The sequence below is a fragment of the Olea europaea genome, chromosome 8 (genome assembly GCF_002742605.1).
Source record: "Olea europaea var. sylvestris chromosome 8, O_europaea_v1, whole genome shotgun sequence".
Taxonomy (NCBI): Eukaryota; Viridiplantae; Streptophyta; class Magnoliopsida; order Lamiales; family Oleaceae; genus Olea; species Olea europaea.
Genome location: NC_036244.1, coordinates 11306866 through 11312333, shown reverse-complemented (window position 1 = coordinate 11312333; position 5468 = coordinate 11306866).

Below are 5468 nucleotides of genomic sequence, written 5' to 3'. Positions count from 1 at the left end.
TATATATCATAATGTGTTCTAAATGGTTTGACTTTCATAAGGAGAATGATAGACTTATTGACAGTGATGTTAGCATGTCCTTTATCACAAAATTATGGTTTGGAGTTCTGCTTACAATGGATTAGTGACATTTTACACACATGAATCACTTTGTACAATTTACACAATTTTAACTTAAATTGAGTATGCGGGATGGTTTACTAATCATTAATTATACTTGTGCATGCTACCAACTGCATTTTGAGTTGTTATATATTGATGAAAAACTTGATTTTGATATTATTCACTTCCTCATTTGTGACGAAAAGGGGGGAGGAATATACATAGGGAGAGAGTGATTGGATTGGTTGTATTTTGCATTTACAGTAAGGAAGAGATTAATTAATTGCACAGCTATGTTCCAAATTCTCATTCGTAACTTGCATGCATTTTTCACATAGAAAACATTAGAATTTGGACAATGCTATTTCTAGAATAATTGTAGTTGTTTGACTTAGCTTTCCAACTTTGAATCACCTCAATTGGACATCAGGAGAGAAAAATTATGATGAAAATATTGATGATTGCTCAGTCATCACGCGCCTGTTGCTAGTTCCTCGCTCGAATGACAGTTTTACTTGAAAAACCCTAATTCGCATTTTCGAAGAGTTTTACATGGCCCAAACTACCTAAACATCTTCAACTATAAATATCCAAGCCTTAACACGAATTTTATGTGGTTAATCATTGTGTCTCTCATTGATAACACATTCATATCATCTCGTGAAGATTCAAGAATATATTCAACCCTTGATTCAATTCATTATTTTTTAAGATCCTATAATCACGGATTTGGGAAAAATCAAGGTTCCAGTATCTAAAACACCCACTTCATTCGTACAACAAGCACTACAACAAAGTTTGAATTTTACGGCTTGCATTGCATGCCATAAAAATTTATTTACGGCATACATGTGCATGTTGTATAAAGTAATGCCGTAAATACTTATGTTTTTTACGGCATGCATTGCATGCCGTAAAAATTAAAAAAAAAATGAAATGGACGCCGTTAATTCACTTCTATGGCATGTTATTACACGCCATAAATACTCACCTTCTTTTACAGCATAAATGCATGCCATAAAAGCATACATATGCAAGCCGTAAAAAAGCATACGTTAAAGCAGTCAGTTTACTTTTTTAAATTGGTTATTGATGTGATTACCATCAAACCTATAATAATTAAAGAACAAAATTATATACTTTATATAATCATATTTACCATAGTTTCAATAAAAAAATGTATTGAGTTCAATTTAATAAAATATGTCAAAATGTAGAGTGTATCTAAATAATTCTAAGAACATCATTAGCCTACTCAAAAAAAAATTTGTCTTTGCACTAAATGTTTCAGCACATGAAAACTTCATTATTCAATGGTGTTGAAGTAGGTTTCCTGAGTAGCCCAAAGATCCTTCTTCACTTACGAAAGTTTGAGTATTTGTTCAAGGCCTCTGCATCCTTCAGCTCCACAACTCTCTTGAAATAGTCTTCTGCTCTGTTTCAATCAAAAGAATTCTTAACATTAGTATATAAATGAATTGACAGTAAAGCTAATTACTCAAACTACTTTTATTGATATACATTCTACAGGCTCCACAATTCAAGATATTAGAAATGTTAAGAGAAGTTTCAAGCAAAAAAAACACACAATTCTGGTTTTAATCATCAATTAGAAAGATAGATAAATTGAGAAAAATATCGAACGAGAGTGTATACCATCTAAAAGCTTAACAAAATAAAACTTGTGCAAATGGTTTACCTTCAACAATGTCAATCTTCAAAGAGAAGAGTTTGTGCTTCATACAAAGATAAACATAACCATTAACTAATAAACTTAAACAGAAATGCAAAGTACATTTTGATCACCAAAATATTGCTTGACCCATTTGTTTTTTTAGGACCTAGGCTAAGCCTACATCTATGCACACACATTCAGTTACTTAACAGCTAAGTTTCAACTCCTGAAGTGAGTAGCAACTGGCAAGCGAGATTTGTATAAGTACAGCAGAAGGCCAGAGGTCTCAAAAATAGGAATATCTACAAAAATAAATCAATAAAAAATTAACAATATCATTACGATTGAGTCGAGCCAACTGTTTGTTATTTGATAACACAAAATTTCTATCTTATATTCTTCTAAATCATATCTCATGCAAAATATCATGTTCCACAATGTTAAGGCATTATTCTCTGATGTGAACCCCGTAATAACGTTGACTATGAAACCCACAACGAGATTGACGAACCCAAGAAAGTCAAATTAATCCAAGAGTTTAGGATTAATCCAAAAGAAAGTCGAACAAAAAAATCCAACAAGAACGACGCTTGAAAGACCCTTTGATCACGCAATCCAAGAATAAAATTCGGTTGTTTGAACGCCACAAGTTAATACTTGATAAGTTCGAAGTTGTTCAATAAAGAACGATGAAGAGAAGACAATAAGCCTCACTTTAATTCAATATCAAATATGTCAAAAGTTGTTCTTACAATTGAATGAAAACTTCTATTTATACTGAACCTAAAAACCAGGCAAAAATCATGCAAAACTCGGGCATAATTCCCAAAGTATGGAAAAGAATAAAAAAACTAACAAAATATGGAAAAATACCAAAAATAGGAAATTCGCCCAAAAATTGGCCTATGTGAGCGCACCGTGCAATTCCATGTGGTCGCACGGTTCAAACAAAATGCCTCCTTTGAGTTTCGGTAGACCACCGTGCGACCGCGAGAGTGTATGCCTGTGCGACCGCACGGGCTTAAAATTTCCCTCCGATTTCGGCCTTCGATATTAAATTAATCCAAGTTGATTCGGCTTTCGACCCGAATATGAAAATTGCTCCATTTTGAGTCCCGAACATGGTGTCTTGAATCGTTGCCTTGACGAGCAATCCCATCGCCTTGTTGACTCGTCACGTCTTCGATCGCATCATCGATCCGCCATCGACCATCAATGGGTCTCGTCTTGCACTTGCCTTCGTCGAGCTAGACTCTTGGGTCAAATCATCCCCTCCCACTTCAAAAGGATTCATCCTCGAATCTAAATCTGCATCAAACAGAGAGAGATCAGATACATTAAAAGTAGCCGAAACATTATACTCACTTGGAAGGTCCAACTTGTATGCATTATCGTTTATCTTTTCAATAATTTGAAATGGACCATCGCCCCCCGGTTGCAACTTGGACTTCTTTTGCTCTGAAAACCGCTCCTTCCTAAAGTGCACCCAAACTCAGTCTCCTAGCTCGAATGTCACGCGCTTCCTACCTTTGTTCGCCTGCAACGCAACCAACTTACTTTTGTTTTCAATTTGCACTTTTACCTTTTCATGGAGTGACTTAACCAATTCGGTCTTCTTTTTGCCATCTAAACTACCACGTTCATTCACAGGTAAAGGAGTTAGTGGATTAAAACCATATACAATCAAATGGAGAATATGACGTAGTAGAGTGAACAGCTCAATTGTATGCAAATTCAACAAATGGTAGACACTCCTCCCAACTTTTCAAATTTTTATTGATTACTGTGTGCAACAATTGTATCATGGTCCTATTCACTACCTTAGTTTGCCCATCCATTTGTAGGTGACAAGTTGTGAAAAATAGTAATTTAGTGTCTAACTTACCCCACAAAACTTGCCAAAAGTGAATTAAAATTTTGACATCCCGATCCAACACAATGCTTCTAGGAACCCCATGTAAACGCACAATCTCTTTAAAAAATAAGTCAGCAATGTTCGTGGCATCGTCCATTTTGTGACATAGTATAAAATGTGTCATTTTGCTGAACATATCTACAACCACAAAAATAGAATCCCGACCTCTCTTAGTCCTAGATAAACCCAAACAAAGTCCATCGAGATAGTAACCTAAGGCTCACTAGGTGTAGGTAAAGGTGTGTAAAAACCTTGAGGTAAAACCTTCGACTTAGCCCTTTTACAACCTATGCATCGACTACAAATTCACTCAACATCACTTTTCATCTTAAACCAATAAAAATTCTCCTTCAATACATCTAAAGTCTTTTGAATCCTAAAGTGTCCCATCAATCCACCACTATGTGTCTCCCTTACTAACAACTCCCGAATATAACAATTAAGAACACATAACCTATTTTCCTGAAATAAATACCCCTCATGCCTAAAGAACCTATCAACCGCCCATTTAATGCATGACAAATAAATATCCGAAAAATCAACATCTTTTTCATACAATTTTTTAATATGTTCAAACCCAAGTAACTTAAAATCAAGAGTAGTTAGCAATACATACCTTCGCGACAACGCATCCGCCACCACATTTTTCTTACCTTGCTTATACCGAATGACGTATGGAAACGTCTCTATGAATTACATCCACCACGCATGCCTCTTGTTCAATTTACCTTGTCCCCGTAAGTGTTTTAGTGACTCATAATCGGTGTGTATTACGAACTCCTTCGGCCATAGATAATGTTGTCAAGTCTCCAAAGCTCGAACAAGTGCATAAAGTTCTTTGTCATATGTAGGATAATTTAAAGCAGCTCCACTCAATTTGTCGCTGAAATATGCAATAGGCCTCTGATCCTGCATTAAAACTGCTCCAATCCCTATCTCTGATGCATCACACTCAATCACGAATATTTTGTCAAAGTTAGGTAATGTCAAAACAGGTGCTTCACATAATCTACTTTTAATAGTATTAAATGCAAGTTTTTGTTTATCACCCCAATGAAAACCTACACTCTTTTTAACTATTTCCGTGAGTGGTGTGGTGGTAGTGCTAAAATCTTTCATAAAACGCCTATAAAACTAGTCAAATCATGAAAACTCCTAACTTCCATTATACTTTTAAGTGTCGACCAATCTCTAATACCTTTTATCTTTTCATCGTCTACTTCTACCCCATTAGCACTAACCACAAATCCAAGAAATATAACTCTATCCATACAAAACGTGCATTTCTTAAGATTAGCATAGAGTTGTTCTTTCCTTAAAACGATTAGCACACATTTTAAATGTTCCAAATGCTCTCCTAGATCTTTGCTATAGATTAAGATGGCGTCAAAATAAACTAAAACAAATTTTCCTATAAAGGCACGTAAAACATGATTCATTAAGCGCATAAAAGTGTTAGGTGCATTTGTGAGTCCAAATGGCATAACCAACCATTCATATAAACTATATTTAGTTTTAAAAGCCGTTTTCCATTCATCACCCTCCCGCATACGAATTTGATGATACCTGCTTTTTAAATCAATTTTAGAAAATATGCAAGCACCATATAATTCATCAAGTATGTTATCTAACCTAGGTATAGGGTAACGATACTTTACCTTTATGTTGTTGATAGCCCTACAATTCACGCACATTCGTCATGTTCCATCCTTTTTTAGCACAAGCAAAACTGGTACCGCACAAGGACTCATGCTTTCCCTCACGTATCCTTTGCTC